This window comes from Zootermopsis nevadensis, unplaced genomic scaffold, assembly GCF_977971745.1.
Source record: "Zootermopsis nevadensis isolate Lab colony 2312 unplaced genomic scaffold, Znev_1.0 Znev_ptg000059l, whole genome shotgun sequence".
Classification (NCBI taxonomy): domain Eukaryota; kingdom Metazoa; phylum Arthropoda; class Insecta; order Blattodea; family Termopsidae; genus Zootermopsis; species Zootermopsis nevadensis.
Window position 1 is genome coordinate 1,728,594 of NW_028259190.1, and position 20,694 is coordinate 1,749,287.

General features: G+C 43.0%; 1 long non-coding RNA gene across 3 annotated transcripts; it reads left to right on the forward strand.

The window, feature by feature from the left end:
* The first annotated feature begins 2,441 nt into the window (after positions 1 to 2,441).
* On the forward strand, positions 2,442 to 20,461 carry LOC147871316 (uncharacterized). Of its 3 annotated transcripts, none has more exons than XR_015532471.1 (4): positions 2,442 to 2,725; positions 3,180 to 3,707; positions 3,813 to 3,988; positions 19,311 to 20,461. It is a non-coding gene; the product is annotated as an uncharacterized LOC147871316 (long non-coding RNA). The 3 variants fall into 3 exon arrangements; XR_015532472.1 differs by having other exon boundaries at positions 2,447 to 2,725; positions 3,247 to 3,707; XR_015532470.1 differs by lacking the exon at positions 2,442 to 2,725 and having other exon boundaries at positions 3,008 to 3,707.
* Positions 20,462 to 20,694: the final 233 nt, after the last annotated feature.

The window sequence follows — 20,694 nt, forward strand, 5'->3', positions numbered from 1 at the left end:
GATGCTGTATGGACGTAGAATACCACACGGCAAACACATACGTACTGTGGCAAAGTCCGTCATAAATAAATATGAATCTGCCTTAAATGTGTGGATAATGGCAACCCATATCAACATGAGTACCTTCAGACATACATGAATGTACAAAAGAAATGTATCTAATCTCGATCTTGTGTGTACATGGGATATACGGATATCCGCACGTAGGAACGTTGAAACTTCGATATCAGCAGACGTGCGTGATTACACCAAACGCACTGATGATAATGTTTGGCATGTATTGCCCTACGTCAGTGGTCCCCAACCTTTTTTTTCCTTTCTCTGGACAAATAAGATATGGACACCAAATAATACACAAAACAACACGACGTTTATTGATACAAGAAACCACGCAATCAAAAATACGTACTTTTATAAGTACAATTATTATTACTCAAGTGGGAAGTTAGTGTGATGTTTGGCGCTGCATTTTATCGGCCAGTTTTACAAATTTGGGAGAGTAGGATGATGTTGCTGCTCGCAAACAATCGTCAAGATGGGCGTCAGTAAGTCGAGATCTGTGCTTTGATTTTATAATGTTCATGGTTGAACGGCCTTTATTATTCAGTATAACCTCTTTCCGTATCAACGCGGGCACCGCGTTGGGGACCACTGTTGTACATTATTTCGCCCTCACATCTTCATCAGTTATCAGAGTGATTATTCTCTTGTAACATTGATGTCACTGTTAGGTCAAGGTCATGACAAAGTCAAGACAAGATCGCCCCAATAGTTTGCCAGATAGAGGTCTTTAAAATTCTCAAGGTCATACGTATTTATGCCAAACGGCAAATACCTGATTGACCATACTCATGTCAAAATGAGGTCACGTATAGGTCAAGGAAGCCACGACAAATTCGGCCCAATAGTTTCGTAGATACTGGTCTTAAAAAATCTCAAGGTTATATCTTCTCACCAATATTTCTGCTAGCCAGCCACCCTAGGGCCACACCCTTTACCCCAGGGCCACTACCCCAGTCGCACCCCTTCCCAGGGCTATCCCCTTTGGGCCAACCCTCATGATCACCCCTACCCAAGATCGCCCCCCCGGGACCATCCCCTCAGGATCCCTGCAGCATCACCATATCCCAGGAACCACAGGATCCTCTAGGACCCCAGGATTCCCTGGACACTGCCCTCTAGGATCACGGCAGGATCCCCGAAGACAATCATCTCTAGGATCCCCTATAACCCCCTCCAGGATTCCTCGGATTTACCAGGACTCCCCATGACCATCCTAGTATTCCCCACAGATTTCCTAGGATCCCCACCAAGGATTCCCTACCCAGATCTAGCAGAATCTGCCACCAAACATTTCCAACAGAATTTCCCACGATCGCAACCCATGATTCCCAGGATATTCCCCTGGATTCACCACATAATATTACCCACGATCCTGCAGGATTCCCCACCAAAAATCCCCATATTATCCCACATAGGATCTACAACCAGAATTCAAAACGCGCGCCCTAACCCCCGCGCCCTAACCCTCCGCGCCCTAACCCCCCGCGCCCTAACCCCCGCGCCCTAACCCCCGCGCCCTAACCCCCGCGCCCTAACCCCCGCGCCCTAACCCCCGCGCCCTAACCCCCGCGCCCTAACCCCCGCGCCCTAACCCCCGCGCCCTAACCCCCGCGCCCTAACCCCCGCGCCCTAACCCCCGCGCCCTAACCCCCGCGCCCTAACCCCCGCGCCCTAACCCCCGCGCCCTAACCCCCGCGCCCTAACCCCCGCGCCCTAACCCCCGCGCCCTAACCCCCGCGCCCTAACCCCCGCGCCCTAACCCCCGCGCCCTAACCCCCGCGCCCTAACCCCCGCGCCCTAAACCCCCGCGCCCTAACCCCCGCGCCCTAAACCCCCGCGCCCTAACCCCCGCGCCCTAACCCCCCCGCGCCCCACGAAGGGAGGTGGAGGCCCAGGCCGTTTCTTGAGCGAGCAGAGGCGCGGACCCGGCTCCGGACAATGGCCCGGGCGCCTGGTGGCGGGTTCCAACGAACCGCCCGAGTCGGACGAGTCCAACTCGTTGGCTTTGCGCTCGCACGCTACGCAAAACAGGACCTCGTGGTCGAGGCGAATCGTTCAACTCTTTCGACTAACCGACCTGGCAACAGATCTTGTCTAGGGGATATAGCAGGAACATAGTAAGATTAGGTATAATGAGAGGACCACTCAAAATTCGAAAATAGTACCAGCAACGAAAGCGCGGTAATTGATATGGAATAATACCGACAGGGGGGCTCAACCCCAGCCGCTAAGTGGTCATAGGAACTTAAAACAAACCTCTTAAAGCAAAATAATAACTTGCGCCCTCTGTGCGGGACGGCGCTTGTGGTGGGTCCCGATGTTCCCGCACAGAGGACGCTGCCGTTTATTTTACGTTTTTCGAGCCTTGTTTTATTCTCTACGACCATTTACAGTCTGAGGCTGACCCTCCGTCCCGCGATTTGGTTTCATTCGATTAAATCATTGAGTTTTCGCTGCTCGTAGTATTTTCGCTTTTAGTGTTTTATTACTGGACGTATAATTTTATCTGCCCCTTAGTCATCTCTGCCGACACGCGTTGGATGAGTTTTTCATCTTTGCCTTTCCCAGCATGCTCCGCGAAACTTGTTTCCTCGAACAAGTTGAGTTCTTTCCGTTTGTCTGTCTCCTGCTTCGGTACAGCGCGTATGTACGCAGTCTTTAGGTAAGTTGGGGCTTCAGTCGGCCATTTTGATATTACGTCTCAGCTTGTGTTTGGTTTAATTCTCGATTTATTCGACAGCCAAAGAGTTGTTGAAGGTTTCGTGGTGGTAGTACGAGGCTCTAAAGAATGCAGGCGATTTCGTGATAGTGAAAATACTAACCGATTTTCTCTAGAAATTACAAACGTCTTTGAGTTAGATTTTATTAACCCTTGCACCATTGAAAATGTAATCCTGGAATCTGAAGCGAAAATAATAATAATAAATTCTTATTGTGTGAATTTCCACCTCTTTTGCCATTCACTGTACGTGTAATGTAAGCACAAATCGATGAAAATTGTAATATTGATTATAATTGACTCCTGGATTTGACCTTATCATAATGAATACAGATTTAACCTGGTCGGATAGATAACGACCCTGACTTATCGGCATTTCTGTCTGGCGGCTTTACAGGTGAATTACGTCGCTTTTCCATGGAGAAAGTGGAGTGATATAAGATCGTCTATATATTTTTCTCTAGGACTGTGACACGCACATGCGAGAGTACATGTGTCCTGTTGTGTGTCCCCGGGTGCTACGTCTTGTACAACGCGAACCCGCTTAAGTCATTCAAGGTGAGTTGCATGAAATATTCCGTCCTCTGAAGTAGAGAGTTTTGAAAGTACGTTGAGAGAAAAACTTATATTGCGTGCTGTTCCCGATACAACGTGACTTGGCCTACGTTACACAAGACAAGATGGCCGAAATGACGTTGCAATACTGAACTAAGTATTCTGAGATATTATTCTATTTTACGTTTTGATTGTTCTGTGATTCTGCCCACGCATTCCGTCTCCTTCTAGGTCAGTGGTAACAACCACGTGACACTCGTTCAAGACTTGAGGTTTACGGAGCGGTGAGGATGACGGCCGCTTACATCGTGAGGTCGCTAACACGACAACCCGAAAATTATATTACAGCAGCAGCGAACTAAGGACTCCGGTGAGTACAATGAGAAATTGTCAGATAATGCCCACTGATCGAGTTTCAGAGCGTACGTACAGAAGCGACGTAATTATAAATTCTTGTCATTATGTCTGCTTTGAGGTGATTGGCGGAGCCCTCTTCACATTCACGGTGATTATGATATCATCATTCTTCATCGCCGTCGTGAACCTCTGAACCAGAAGATTTTACCACGTCTCGCTCCTGGACGCAGCTCTGTGACGTCGTCTGGCTCGAGACGTCTGAAACGATGAGGCACCAGCGAGCGATGGACTCGGGTGAGTACGGTGATGTATTATTTCGAGGTTGATTAAAAATTATAATGACTTTCGTAGATAGTGTTCTGTGGGAAATTAGAAATTAGTATGTCTCGACGGTAATGTAGTGTCTGAGTAAAGCCTGGTCTGCGTGGATGGGGTTTCGCGAAGGTACCGATATCGCCAAAATCAAAGAATGTTTGAAACCCCCCCCCTACGTACGGTAAGGAATCGAGTTCTTTTATGAGTTGGAAACAGAAAGGAAAAGTTACAGATCATTTGAGAATTGTTGATGGGAAAGATTGGAAAAGGAGAAAATGCAGACAATCACAGAGACGTTGCGTGTCCGGTGATAGACACGCACACTTGCGGTATGAGACCAGTTTCTTGCGTCTGTCTTGTTGTAAACATGTACGGCAGTCATCGTGTAGCTGACAGTCGTTTAACTGGTCAAAGCCTTTCTCTTCGTGTATAGACACAGAAATTTTAAAAACTGACTGGTCGTCCTTACTTCATTTCTGTTGGATAAATTTCGTAAGGAAATGCTGTTGGTGTTAGGTGGACCGAGTATTGCGTACGGAGTCTGTATTGATTTGGATTAGCCGTCTGCCAGGGACGCGACTGAGTAGGCGTTCTTTACACGGTGATGGAATTAGACAGAGCTGCTAGAATGTAGTGCTGTATAGAGCAGAGGTTCCCAAAATATGGAGAAACATTTTCAACATCCTTTGCTTGATTGAGGCAGTCATCAGAACGAAGTATCGTTCTGCGTTGTATCTCGAAGGATGGTGATGGGATACAGGAGCGTAGACCAAGAGGAATAATTCAGTCCGTACCGCGAAGAAAACACAACTCTTCACCATTACGAAGATCAACTGGTTAACGCTGTTTAAGGAAATGATCGCTGTTCATTCCGAGAATCGTAGTTTGTCTGAATAATATTTAAGAATTCAGTCCGTACCGCGAAGAAAACACAACTCTTCACCATTACGAAGATCAACTAGTTAACGTTGTTTAAGGAAATGATCGCTGTTTATTCCGAGAATCGTAGTTCGTCTGAATTATATTTAAGAATTCAGTCCGTACCGCGAAGAAAACACAACTCTTCACCATTACGAAGATCAACTAGTTAACGCTGTTTAAGGAAATGATCGCTGTTTATTCCGAGAATCGTAGTTCGTCTGAATTATATTTAAGAATTCAGTCCGTACCGCGAAGAAAACACAACTCTTCACCATTACGAAGATCAACTAGTTAACGCTGTTTAAGGAAATGATCGCTGTTTATTCCGAGAATCGTAGTTCGTCTGAATTATATTTAAGAATTCAGTCCGTACCGCGAAGAAAACACAACTCTTCACCATTACGAAGATCAACTAGTTAACGCTGTTTAAGGAAATGATCGCTGTTTATTCCGAGAATCGTAGTTCGTCTGAATTATATTTAAGAATTCAGTCCGTACCGCGAAGAAAACACAACTCTTCACCATTACGAAGATCAACTGGTTAACGCTGTTTAAGGAAATGATCGCTGTTTATTCCGAGAATCGTAGTTCGTCTGAATTATATTTAAGAATTCAGTCCGTTCCGCGAAGAAAACACAACTCTTCACCATTACGAAGATCAACTAGTTAACGCTGTTTAAGGAAATGATCGCTGTTTATTCCGAGAATCGTAGTTCGTCTGAATTATATTTAAGAATTCAGTCCGTACCGCGAAGAAAACACAACTCTTCACCATTACGAAGATCAACTAGTTAACGCTGTTTAAGGAAATGATCGCTGTTTATTCCGAGAATCGTAGTTCGTCTGAATTATATTTAAGAATTCAGTCCGTACCGCGAAGAAAACACAACTCTTCACCATTACGAAGATCAACTAGTTAACGCTGTTTAAGGAAATGATCGCTGTTTATTCCGAGAATCGTAGTTCGTCTGAATTATATTTAAGAATTCAGTCCGTACCGCGAAGAAAACACAACTCTTCACCATTACGAAGATCAACTGGTTAACGCTGTTTAAGGAAATGATCGCTGTTTATTCCGAGAATCGTAGTTCGTCTGAATTATATTTAAGAATTCAGTCCGTACCGCGAAGAAAACACAACTCTTCACCATTACGAAGATCAACTGGTTAACGCTGTTTAAGGAAATGATCGCTGTTTATTCCGAGAATCGTAGTTCGTCTGAATTATATTTAAGAATTCAGTCCGTACCGCGAAGAAAACACAACTCTTCACCATTACGAAGATCAACTAGTTAACGCTGTTTAAGGAAATGATCGCTGTTTATTCCGAGAATCGTAGTTCGTCTGAATTATATTTAAGAATTCAGTCCGTACCGCGAAGAAAACACAACTCTTCACCATTACGAAGATCAACTAGTTAACGCTGTTTAAGGAAATGATCGCTGTTTATTCCGAGAATCGTAGTTCGTCTGAATTATATTTAAGAATTCAGTCCGTACCGCGAAGAAAACACAACTCTTCACCATTACGAAGATCAACTGGTTAACGCTGTTTAAGGAAATGATCGCTGTTTATTCCGAGAATCGTAGTTCGTCTGAATTATATTTAAGAATTCAGTCCGTACCGCGAAGAAAACACAACTCTTCACCATTACGAAGATCAACTGCTTAACGCTGTTTAAGGAAATGATCGCTGTTTATTCCGAGAATCGTAGTTCGTCTGAATTATATTTAAGAATTCAGTCCGTACCGCGAAGAAAACACAACTCTTCACCATTACGAAGATCAACTAGTTAACGCTGTTTAAGGAAATGATCGCTGTTTATTCCGAGAATCGTAGTTCGTCTGAATTATATTTAAGAATTCAGTCCGTACCGCGAAGAAAACACAACTCTTCACCATTACGAAGATCAACTAGTTAACGCTGTTTAAGGAAATGATCGCTGTTTATTCCGAGAATCGTAGTTCGTCTGAATTATATTTAAGAATTCAGTCCGTTCCGCGAAGAAAACACAACTCTTCACCATTACGAAGATCAACTGGTTAACGCTGTTTAAGGAAATGATCGCTGTTTATTCCGAGAATCGTAGTTCGTCTGAATTATATTTAAGAATTCAGTCCGTTCCGCGAAGAAAACACAACTCTTCACCATTACGAAGATCAACTGGTTAACGCTGTTTAAGGAAATGATCGCTGTTTATTCCGAGAATCGTAGTTCGTCTGAATTATATTTAAGAATTCAGTCCGTTCCGCGAAGAAAACACAACTCTTCACCATTACGAAGATCAACTGGTTAACGCTGTTTAAGGAAATGATCGCTGTTTATTCCGAGAATCGTAAAAAGAGAGAGAGAGAAGAGAGAAAGTGGGGGGAGTAGCGATAGGCACTACTGCAATAAATGGGGGAGGGGTATAAAGTTGGTTGTGGGCTACGAAGGTTCCCAGGCAGTGCCCGCTCGTCCTTCTGGTATGAATAAGTTTAGTGAGGACAAGGGATTTAGGAGACAGGATGGGGTAAGAAATAGGGTAGGGGGGAGTTGATTCGGGTCTTTGCGTTAATTTTGAATTTTGATATTGGCCTTGGGGGTGGCGTTAGGAATAATTTACGTTAATTTTGGGGGGGGGGGCTACTATAGAGCGGAATTTTGATATTACTCTGAGAGGGCTGCATGGGAGGCATGCAGAGCAACGTGGAGTTTGGGTACCAACTCAGCATTTGCTCTAGTACCGAGGAAAACCACGGAAAACCTTGGTCGAGTTGGCCGGTCGCAGGACCTTCCGGATGCGTGCTGCTGACTTCTAGCCAGCAGTCCGGCATTTAAAATCGCGAGCCCTAACGGTAGCCTCTGTCCGTGCGCTTCCTTTATTAAAAACTGATACATTTTTTTTTTTTCTTTTCATTTTTACAAAGATATGTTTTGGATAAGAAACGACCAACTTGGCTCGTTGCTTATCCAATTACAAAAAAAGTTTCAATTCACATTCCATAAATCATTTTTCCATTTTCTTGCCGTGGTCGTCTTGTGTCCGTTGGTTCGCGGTCGGTCCAGCGTAGGGGAGTGGTCGATGTGACCGCCTATGGACTGGACCCTCCGGGGTACCTATAACGGGCTGGTGGTGCACTGTAGTGGGGGCTACAAAAGAAAAGCCGAGGTTTAGCTGCGTTTATGCAGGAGGTGAAGGAATTTTAAGGTGTGCTGTTGGGCTAATGTTACAGAACAATGTACTACAGAGGCAATCCTCTGACCGTTTATTGAGCAAAAGGATTGGAGGATTTCGCGGGTTGGGTCACTTCGCAAGAAGGGCTCGGGGGCGGAGGTATTTGTCAATGCTGGGATCGTACTGTCCTAGCTCTTGAATTTGACTGTTGTAGCTGATGGCCGATTTCAAGTATAGCCTATTCGCTAATCCTTTAATGTAATTCTTGATCAACGGCATTCCGGTCTGTTCGTGTAGGGTACTGATTGGAGTAACCCTTGGCAATTTGGTTATTATTCTGAGGACTTTGTTCTGAAATGTCTGAAGTTTTTGTAAATGAGTGTTAGCAGCGTAGCCCCAGGCGGGGGAGGCATATGTCAGTATGGACCGGAGGAGTGATTTATAGATCATTAACGATAAATTAACATCCATTCTGGAGGATTTATTGAGTAAAGGAAATAGTTGCCTCAGTCTGAAGTTAGCTGTACGGAGAATGGATGATATGTGGGCCTTGTACGTCAATTTGGAATCTAGAGTGACACCCAGATATTTGGTTTCGGAGGTAAAAGCTATGGTTTTATTAAAAAATTTTACGGTGGGAACATTGCAGCGATAGTCGCGTAAACGTTTTGAAAACACGGTTGTGGTGCACTTGTCAATGTTGATCTGAATTCTCCATCTCCGAAACCAGGGTTCCAGAAGGCCTATTGCTCTGTTTAATTTCGTTATCGCTATGTCTAATTTTCCTGAGCGAGCACTGATATTTGTGTCATCTGCATAGATTGAGATGGACACGTTGGAGTCATTCTCAATGGATGGGATGTCATTTATGTAGATGTTAAAAAGTGTTGGCCCGAGTAGGCTACCCTGGGGAACGCCGGCCCTGATGGGGCGGCAGCTTGAGTGAGAGCTCCCATGTGAAACAGAAAATGAACGGTTCTGGAGGTAACTGTGAATTACGTGGATTAGGTGAGGCGGAATTTTGACTTTAATGAGTTTTGCTATTAGCCCCGTGATCCAAACTTTATCAAATGCTCGTTCTATGTCCAGGAACAATGCCACTGTGGCTTTCTTATTGTTAAATCCGTGAGTGATTCTCTCTATATTTCTTAATAGTGTGTGCGTTGTGGAATGTCCACGTTTAAAACCATACTGGTCATTTCTGATAATGTGGAGCTCCTTAAGTTGAAAATTAAGTCTTTTTAAGATGATTTTCTCAAAAACTTTGCCTAGGGAATTTAATAAACTTATTGGCCTATAATTTAACGGGGAGGAATGGTCCTTTTTTGGTTTTGGGAGCATGATAACTTTAGCGTTTTTCCACTGGGTAGGAAAATAATTTGAAGCTAATGACTTGTTAAATATTTTTGCAATAAATCTGAAAACAGGCCGTGGCAGGTGTTTTAGTACTATGTTCTGAATCCCATCAGGGCCAGGAGCCTTGCGGGGTTTAAGGTGGCGGATAATCCATTCGACCTCGCAATGGTTTGTAAGCCTTACGGAGGCCTGCGGAGGTTGCATCAGGAAGTCGGTAACTACCTGCTCTGTGCTAACGGTGAAGTTGGTGTCTACGTTTGGGTTCGTTTGGAATATTTCTTCTAAAGTATCAGCAAAAATATTCACTTTGTCTTGGTTGGTAATTGCAACGTTGCCATTGTGTTTCAGGGGTGGGATTTTTGTGTCCGTGTTTGTGAGGCTTTTTGTTATCCTCCACGTGTCTTTAGTGTTGGTAGTGTCGAGGCCTTGGAGTGTTTGCTGCCAGGTGTTCGAAATTTGATCTTTAATGGCCGAGTCAATTTTGTGTTTCAAGGCGTTGATGAGGGGACGAAGCCTTATGTCGTGGGTTCTTTGCCACTGATTTCTCAGTTTGTTTCTTTCTTGGATGAGAAGTCGAGTGGCTGCTGCAATTTGCATTGACCTGAAAGTTCTCCGTCTGAGCGGAATAGAGTGGTGCGTGGCCTTATTCAGAACGTCTGTAAGGTGGTCAACAGCTGTATCAATCTCACTGTTACAGCAGTTCCCGTCTACGCACTGTGTGTTTAGGTTTTCAGAAATGTAATTTTGAAAAAGATTCCAATTGGCTTCGCTGTAGACGAATGTATGTTTTAATTCGTCTGGTTCTAGTGGACCACGTATTCTAAGAAGAACTGGGTTGTGGTCGGATGTCGAAAGACTGCCTTGTGTGCGTATTGAGTGGCTGGAAAGCACGTTACTGATTATGGCAAAATCAAGTATATCGGCTTCACCAGGATTACAATCTGGAAAGTGTGTGGGGTGGGATGGAGCCGAGATTACGTAATTACTTTTATAGTAATGTGTGAGAAGTGTCTGTCCCGCTGCATTGTTCTGCCGAGCGTTCCAGGTTAAATGCTTGGCGTTGAAATCGCCTGCTAGAATTACTTTGTTTCCGGTTTCCAAAAGATGGTCCAGGTCACTCTCTATAATTCTGCCCGGGGGGTTGTAAATAGAGATTAGTACTATTGTTTCCCTATTGATGTTAACTTGGATAGCTGTCGCTTCCATGTGTTGGAGGGGGGGAAGGGGAATTTCCGAATGCTTGAAGCCCTGGCGAATTAGAATGGCCGTTCCGCCACCCCTCTGATTTAGCCTGTCAGACCGGAATGTCGTGTAGTTTGGGCACTTAAATTTTGTTGCAGATTGTAAATGAGTTTCATTAATTAGAGCTATGGGGATGTTATTGGTTTCCAAATAATCTAATAGTTCTGATTTTTTAATCTTGACGCCTCTGGCGTTCCAGAACAGGATGTCAGTGTGGCTGAGGGACCTACCCATGATTAGGAAGACCGAGGAGGGTGGCTAGGAAGTTATTAAAGATTATTGGGAGGGCGCTCTCATAAGGGTGCTGCATGAATTGTAAAAGCATTCCTGAGATGGAAGATAGAAGGTAATGGAAAGAGAAGTTCGGATTGAAAGTCCGAACAATTTCGACAAATTCTCTTGTCTGCTGCTGGGTGTGAGGATTTCCGAGTCTCAGACCCGCGGGAGGGTGTGGGTATTGTTGGGTGCGTTCATGAGATGTGTGTGTCTCTCTCTGGCTCGTGTGTTCTTCTTTTCCCTGCCTGAGTGGTTCTGTGTTGTTCCCCTTAGTTACTTTGGTCTTGGGGCCTGAGGGCCTAGATTTTGGGCCGAGAGATGATTCGGCAGGTGTGACGTCCTGCGCTACTACAGAGAGAGCGGGAGAGACTGGTCTGTCCGGAACCGGCGAAGATCTGCCTGTTACAGAATTCGGAGGCTTGCTCGCTGCAGCCTGTGTTGATGTGTTGGACCGGACGCAGCAGGGACAGTTAGCACTGTGGGCAAGCCGGGCGTGTTGTTGTATGATGTGCGGCTGTGGAAAATGATAGGAAGAATAAAGGTCCCGTGGTTGATGGAAGTTGTAGTTGTAGGGATGTGGTGGAGGCTGTGTTAGTTGTGAGCTGACGAAGTTCAGTGGCCTGCTCCAGGCATTTGCAGCACCCATAGGGGGGAAGTCACGGAACGTTTTGGGGGGCTGTCGCTGGGGTTGAGCTGAGACCCGCGCTCCAGCAATTCTTTTTGAATTTTCCTGCGGAGGTCTGCTCTTCGTCTCCCTCTCCATGAGGTCACGGAAGAAGGGACACCCTCTGTACTTGGAGCCGTGCTCCCCGATCTTGCACAGGGCGCAGGTCGGCACGAAGTTTGGGAGGAATCTATTTTCACATTGCCACGAGCAATGTTCCTCCGCGCAGTGGGCACAGGCCGGAGGGGCCTGACAGTTTGCCGCCACGTGGTAAAACTGTTGGCACCGTGCGCACTGAGGCGGCACGGTTCGCCCCTTATAAGGTTCGACAGAAATATTTATAAAACAGAGATGGGACAGCTGAGAGATCTTTTGACTCTGGGGAACGTTGTCCAGTTCGACTATATGCATTGGCAGAGGGGTTTTATCTCTCCAAGCGGTCATTGGGATAACGGTTTGAACTGCCAGTCCCAGTGCGATCAGTTCGTTTTGGATGGTTTTTGGGGGGGTGGTTGGCGGAATGCCTTTTATGACCACTTTGAAGGGCTTGGAGTCGTTCGATCTGAGTAAATTGAACGGCACCTTGTTGTCTTTCAAGAAGGTTTGAAGGTTCAGATAGTCCTTGTATGTGGACGTTTGACAAGCGATTCCGGACTTTATTCTGTGAGAAGTGAAGCCCAGCGGCTGGAATTTTGTATGGAAGTCCTTGTTGAGTCGGGTCATGTCACCTTCATAGTGGTGGTGAATGATTACCGGTGGGATTTTTGCTCTCGGGGCGTTTAAGTAGTGGTTATTGGCGGGTCCTGTCTTCCCAGAATCACGGGTCTCAGGGGTGGGAGAGGAAGGTAACTCAGCGTTAATTGCTTCGTCAGTTATTGCGGGCTTTGGAGGTGCTCTTTTAAATTTCTTTTTGGAGGTAATGACAGTGAAGTCATCTCCCTCCACAATTTCCTCCGGATTCAACCGTTCAGAGGACGCTGTAGCAGAGTCTGTTGCTTTCTGCGCACTGACCTTATCAATTTTAGTCCCGCCTTGGGAACAGTGGACCTCCGCCTCTACGATTAAAGTTTTAGTGCCAGAAGGGCCTGCTACTGGCGAGGTTGCCGTTGCCCTAGCTCCTTCTTGACCCTGTGGCCAAATTGACGTCATTTCGGTGTCCGAAAGGTCTGACGACGAATTTTCGAAGTCAGTAGTTGACGGCGACCGAGGTGTGCGTTTTGCCTGTTTTTTCAGTTTCATGTCTTTGTCTTTATCCGTTTTAGTAGTCAGTTTTGTTTTGGTTCGTCGGCCTGAGGGGCCGGAGACGTCTAGCATTCTCTTTACTCCCTGCGGGTTAAGTCTCACCACCTTGGGTTTCACCATCCTGACTCACGCGGTGTACTCACCAACACCCACGCCTGCCAGGAGGTGGAAGCCCCTAACGCTTTCCTCTGCACTTAGCTTTGGTATGCCGGTTTGGAGGGCACCAGCCCGCCAGACCTTGCTTCTGCGTTGTCCCTTTGCTTATGCTGTCACCGTTAGGTTTCGGTAATCGCGGGTGGGAACGGCGTAAGCTGGCGTCCTATTCTTCTCCGCTGCTCGATGTTCCCTCGAAGGACCAAGTCAGAGTGCCTGGCCGGGCTTTACAGTCCTCACTACCTGAAGACCGCCGCACGACTGGGATGAGAGAGAATCGTAGTTCGTCTGAATTATATTTAAGAATTCAGTCCGTACCGCGAAGAAAACACAACTCTTCACCATTACGAAGATCAACTAGTTAACGCTGTTTAAGGAAATGATCGCTGTTTATTCCGAGAATCGTAGTTTGTCTGAATAATATTTAAGAATTCAGTCCGTACCGCGAAGAAAACACAACTCTTCACCATTACGAAGATCAACTGGTTAACGCTGTTTAAGGAAATGATCGCTGTTTATTCCGAGAATCGTAGTTCGTCTGAATTATATTTAAGAATTCAGTCCGTTCCGCGAAGAAAACACAACTCTTCACCATTACGAAGATCAACTAGTTAACGCTGTTTAAGGAAATGATCGCTGTTTATTCCGAGAATCGTAGTTCGTCTGAATTATATTTAAGAATTCAGTCCGTTCCGCGAAGAAAACACAACTCTTCACCATTACGAAGATCAACTAGTTAACGCTGTTTAAGGAAATGATCGCTGTTTATTCCGAGAATCGTAGTTCGTCTGAATTATATTTAAGAATTCAGTCCGTACCGCGAAGAAAACACAACTCTTCACCATTACGAAGATCAACTAGTTAACGCTGTTTAAGGAAATGATCGCTGTTTATTCCGAGAATCGTAGTTCGTCTGAATTATATTTAAGAATTCAGTCCGTACCGCGAAGAAAACACAACTCTTCACCATTACGAAGATCAACTGGTTAACGCTGTTTAAGGAAATGATCGCTGTTTATTCCGAGAATCGTAGTTCGTCTGAATTATATTTAAGAATTCAGTCCGTACCGCGAAGAAAACACAACTCTTCACCATTACGAAGATCAACTGGTTAACGCTGTTTAAGGAAATGATCGCTGTTTATTCCGAGAATCGTAGTTTGTCTGAATAATATTTAAGAATTCAGTCCGTACCGCGAAGAAAACACAACTCTTCACCATTACGAAGATCAACTGGTTAACGCTGTTTAAGGAAATGATCGCTGTTTATTCCGAGAATCGTAGTTTGTCTGAATAATATTTAAGAATTCAGTCCGTACCGCGAAGAAAACACAACTCTTCACCATTACGAAGATCAACTGGTTAACGCTGTTTAAGGAAATGATCGCTGTTTATTCCGAGAATCGTAGTTTGTCTGAATTATATTTAAGAATTCAGTCCGTACCGCGAAGAAAACACAACTCTTCACCATTACGAAGATCAACTGGTTAACGCTGTTTAAGGAAATGATCGCTGTTTATTCCGAGAATCGTAGTTTGTCTGAATAATATTTAAGAATTCAGTCCGTACCGCGAAGAAAACACAACTCTTCACCATTACGAAGATCAACTGGTTAACGCTGTTTAAGGAAATGATCGCTGTTTATTCCGAGAATCGTAGTTTGTCTGAATTATATTTAAGAATTCAGTCCGTACCGCGAAGAAAACACAACTCTTCACCATTGCACACTTGCGGTATGAGACCAGTTTCTTGCGTCTGTCTTGTTGTAAACATGTACGGCAGTCATCGTGTAGCTGACAGTCGTTTAACTGGTCAAAGCCTTTCTCTTCGTGTATAGACACAGAAATTTTAAAAACTGACTGGTCGTCCTTACTTCATTTCTGTTGGATAAATTTCGTAAGGAAATGCTGTTGGTGTTAGGTGGACCGAGTATTGCGTACGGAGTCTGTATTGATTTGGATTAGCCGTCTGCCAGGGACGCGACTGAGTAGGCGTTCTTTACGCGGTGATGGAATTAGACAGAGCTGCTAGAATGTAGCGCTGTGTAGAGCAGAGGTTCTCAAAATATGGAGAAACATTTTCAACATCCTTTGCTTGATTGAGGCAGTCATCAGAACGAAGTATCGTTCTGCGTTGTATCCCGAAGGATGGTGATGGGATACAGGAGCGTAGACCAAGAGGAAGTGCGTTGATATTCAAGTCCACTTGTAGCAACACAGTAGAGATATATATTGAATTAAAGCTGCACCAGTTTACAGTATCTCGAGTCAGAAAATTATGAAGGCGTAATTTATAACAGTTATAATTACTCTTCGCTAATAAAAATTGCAGTTTTGTCGACTTTCAGTTTATTCTGTGTATAGTAATATAAAATATCGTCAAATTGAGTACCTGATCTATTTTCCTAATCAATGAAACTGAAGCTTTACAAGTGCAAGGAAACCGAAATTTGAGTCTATCGTGAGTCACTGCAGTCTGATTCACATCTCTAGATACTCTTTATACAAAAACACAGTTTAATATTAAGTCTCACCGCTACTAAATCTTCCGAAATAATTCATTTTCTTCCTAAGAGGGTTCATAACTTAACATTTTGTGTGCTCTTTGAAATGAAAAAATAAGCATCATTAACCCCATGAAGCTGTAGTTCGTCTGAATTATATTTAAGAATTCAGTCCGTACCGCGAAGAAAACACAACACTTCACCATTACGAAGATCAACTGGTTAACGCTGTTTAAGGAAATGATCGCTGTTTATTCCGAGAATCGTAGTTCGTCTGAATTATATTTAAGAATTCAGTCCGTACCGCGAAGAAAACACAACTCTTCACCATTACGAAGATCAACTGGTTAACGCTGTTTAAGGAAATGATCGCTGTTTATTCCGAGAATCATAGAAAATCCATAAATATAAAAGGCATCATAATTAAAACACTTGGTACATACGTTGAAGTAAACTTTCAGAATTGAACTAATTGGTATTTAGCATTCTCTGTTGAAGGCTTAATGTACCGTTTACATACCTTTTTCTTTTTCAGTATTACTTCGCCCCACTCGCTTGTAAATAATCTTCTTGAATCTCTTTCCCTAAGTGTTTTCAAGTTCGGATTGTCTTACAGAGTGAGAAACGAAGTATTACGCCTGTCTGAATCATCAAGAAATATTATAGGACTGTTAACTTAGTTGAAGCATCTCTCTCTCTCTGTCTGTTTGTGTTTTTAATAAGTTCCGAAGATTAGGATGGGTTGACACTCAGGTTACAGTAAATTGGTTCATCGATTCTCGACAGATTCTGACGAATTTAGGACCGCGTTCAGGTGTGGGTTGCTCTAAAATCCAGCCGTTCCTCAGCTCGAATATTTGTTGCGCCATTGAATACTGTCTCGAGAATAATAGCAAAACTTGAAGAAGTCGCTGTTTCCAGCACTTCGTGTCCCATTTGATAAGTTGAACACGTGTACGTGTTCAGTACGAGAAAGAAATTGCTGCTGTGTTTGAAAACATGTTTTAAGCTGGAAGAAACCAGCAGATAGTCAAAATAAATGCACTGCGTGAATGGAATTCTTAGGAATATTACACATTCTCCAACTTTGTCGCATTGCTCATATCACGTGTAACCATGGATTAAATTCCTTGTAGAATCGAATTCAGACAAATAATTATCTTTTCCTGTTATTTCGTGTCATGAACTGTTGACCTTGGTTGAAAGAGTGCGTCTTAATGCACTTCCATAAAATTCTCCGCTGTTCGTGGAGACGCTTTCAAAAAATTATGCAGTACTTGAAAGAATTGGCACAATGGCGGCGTGACCTGTTGATTTGACCCTAGGGATCCGTGTAATGTTTGCCCAAGTGCATGGTAACAAATTAAACATGTCTGTGCGCACGGGCGTAATATCGAAAGTCAATTTTGGAGCTACCTGCCTTGTCCAATGCCTAATCCATTCAGAAATTTTTTGTCCTAGATGCATGCAAATTTAAATTTATGGATATTCTTAATCGTGGATTTGTACTTTTAATACATAAATTAATAACGAGGGTCATGGCTGATAGTACCAATGGATGGTAACAGATAGTGACATACAGTTAATATCGAATTTGACGAAAATCGGTCTGTGTAATGTTAGTAGTACGTGTTAGAAACGAAGAGTATTGACTGCGAATGGTTGTTTGGAAATGGGGGCCACGTTTTGACCTTAAGGTCGTATCGCAAGGCCGGTATCCAGCCGATATTCCAGCAAGCTTCTGGTAGCGTCGGACACCATCGTACATATACGTGCGTTCGACTGTGAGTTATACAGTAGCTGTGCATGGTCCCAGATCAAAATAACCCTTTAAAGCAAATATTATTATTATTATTATTATTATTATTATATGTCCAAATTTCTGTAATAATCAGTGAGACTTTAATTTCTATTTTTATCGTATGCGTGTATGGCATTATTAATTATTTTAGAAAGAATTTATTTTATTGAAATGACACCAGATGCCGTACAACTTTTTTTTTAAATTTTACATGCTTTGCCATCGATATGACCATCAAAGGTAGTCTTGAGAATTTCTGAGGTGGGAGTTAGGAGCTAACAATAGGCTCAGCCAGTCAAATTATCCGCCTTGAATGGAAAGTTCAGCGTAGTGTTCACAAAATCCCGTCACTGGTGTCTTTCCTGAGCCATATTAATCCATTTCGCAACCTTGAAAAGTATTTCCGTAAGAACAATTTTAATATTATCCTCCCAGTTGTAGAATGTAACATTAATGCTCACCAATCTTTAGCCCTGAGGATGGAAGAAATATGTTCCTATGAAATATTTGTTACTCCACATGATACTTGAACGAATAATATCTGATTTCTTTAAATCCGGGTCGTATGAGTCATTACATCCAGACTCTATATCCTCTGCAATATGTCAATTTTAAAAGAGATTATTCTTGTTTAATGTTTCACGGACTAATCACATTTCTGTTCCTTGTTTGAGTCTCTCAGATCTTTGTAAACTTTTCCGCATAAAATGATCATTGTCCAATTTCTTTTAAATCGAATATTGACAAATTACACCCGTATCTGTTTTGCCAGAGCATGGGATTATGAACGTGTGGACGTCATTCTCTGTTCCGTAATACTTCGTTACTGGTCAGATGTTTACCGCAGGTCGCAGTAACCCCGTACCCGTTTAACCGTTGAGCACACTGGCTAGAACCTGGTGCTGTTGGAATGTCTTGGTGTAGATAGAAATCACTGTCTTCCTTTGATGTAATGGTCCCTCATCATGCACGTAGTCTGTTTAATGATCGGTCAGGGTTAGTTCCACAGATCAGGAGTGTTGGGTAAGTAAACATACAAGAAGTAAATATTGAGTTGTCCTACTCGATAGGTTTCGGGTTCGAATCTCTCCCCGTCGACAGACTATCGTTAGAGATCTTTCTCGTGATTTTTAGTATTTTGAAGCAGATTTTAAGACACATTAAATGTAGACAGCTATCGCTTTATTCAATGTAATTTCAAGTTCATATTTTAGAAGAATCCTGCCATTTTATGGGGTATAACGGACAAAATTTTAAGACTAATAAATTGCCCGCTAAGAATGACGGCAAAAATGTAAAGTAGTAAACAATAATAATCATAAGAATTATCCGATTAGACCCAACATCTCTTAGCAGCGTTACCATGGCAACGGTTATTTATAAATGTTATCCCGTAAGGTCCAAAATCACTTGGGAGCAAATAATCATAACCGAAGAATGTTTTATGAATGTCTTTTGTGATGTTGCGTCATCACAAGGGCCCACCATCATCGCTGTTATGATGGAGGTAGCAATATCACTTCCTAAACGTCGGTAAACTTAATCATCACAATCACCACAGTGAGAACAGGAGATATCAATTTACGCGCAGATTTAAGATGTAAGGCACAAATTTCTATCTTGCGAGGCCGAGGCGTAGTGTCGGGACAGATAATACCGCATCCCCCCGCCCCCCCAAGCTGCTTTTAATGAGTGCTTTTTCTATAATTAGTCTAGCATTTCAGAAAAGAGTGTGTTGTGTTTAGGAGATAACTTTCAACCAAGCTGTTTGTATGTTCTAATCAAAATAACGTTGACCATGAATTTAGAATCTTTTGTCTTCTAGTCTGATAAATAAAAGTTGTAAATATTAATGAACAACACACTGTTACGTTTAAATTTGGTTTGCTATCATCGTAATTAATGTTAATAAACTGTTAAATAATATGGAGCTTCAGACCCTACATATAAATTCTTGTCATTATATGGGACATTCTGTCTGGTTTCAGGGGAAATGCAGGTTTTCCACTAGCGAGTGAATCTTCGTGGTTCCGAGACTCAGAGGAGGATCTTCATGGCATTTTCACCCGTGCGGTTGCGTCTACACGCAGCCGCTTCCACCCGGACGCTGCACTCTTGTCGTGTTTCCAGTGTCGGCGGTCATCTCTCCGGCATATTTCGTTCCTACCATCTTTGCTGGCGAGTGAAACGAATTACTTTAATTTTAAATTAACACACGACTAACGCCTGGGGTGCAGGGGTTAAACTCCTTCCAATGTTCCTTAATTTTGAGTCTCCAATTAATGTTTTGCTGTTTCCATCCCTTGAGCAAAATGAATCCAGATTCTTTCTATTTACTCTTTTTCTTCTTTCTTTTCTTCTTTTTCGCCTTCTTCCTACCCTCAGAGGATGGACGGGTTAGTGTAGAGTTGTAGCTGCATGCATTCTTAACCACTAACAACATCATCGACCCTGCAGTCCAGCCGCTGCGCTGCAACGGAATATCAGCGGAATCCAGCAAAGACGCAGTTAGTTTGCCCACAATATTAGAAATGTTGAGGGTGTGAGGTCACAGACCATGCGTTAAGTTGCAGTGGTGGGCTTCGGTAAAGCATATATAGAAGACATTGAGGATTTTAAAAAGTGGGGATTTTCTGTTTTGATGATCTGAGTAACGGCTAGCTTTTCAAGTTAAGTAATTTTGAGGTGACTTAAGCGTCTGCTAACACAAACTATAAAGCGGGGAAGATTTTCAATTTGGAAAATTTCATGGGGCTGAAAACTAATCGTTGTTTATTTACATAGCTTTGCCCTTAGATTACAATCATATTGCAGGACAGACGTACAGTCCAAATTTGACCACCTCTGACGTAGACAAAGTTCATTCAGTGAAAGTAATTGAGAAATGATTGAAATTTTATAGTATCGTAGGCATCGGTACTAGGACATTAAAGTGTGGATTGATGGGAGATTCACACTGAAATTAGGGACGAGACGTAGTGGACAACGAAATCACATGCAAATTAAGTGTGAATAAAATAATATAGTCTTTTTGAAGGCGAAATAAGTGAAACGCCAGACGCTGAGATTTTAAATGAAGTTTTCAGATTGTTTTATGTTCAAGATGTTATTTAATAAATAAATAAATAAATAACTTGTACTTTTATTTTTTCCGATTGTAGAAACAACGGAAACTGTAACACTTGCTTGTATACCTTTGTTTCCATCACCCTTTATAACAGGTAGAAGAACGACATATGTCACTATTTCGTCTTTAAATTTTCGCATATGAGTTGACTTTAAATGAGATCAGATTTTAACAGCAGCTAAAATTTCCATGACTTGTTACATTATAATTATTAATTATATATTAGCGTACTAGCAAATTCAAGT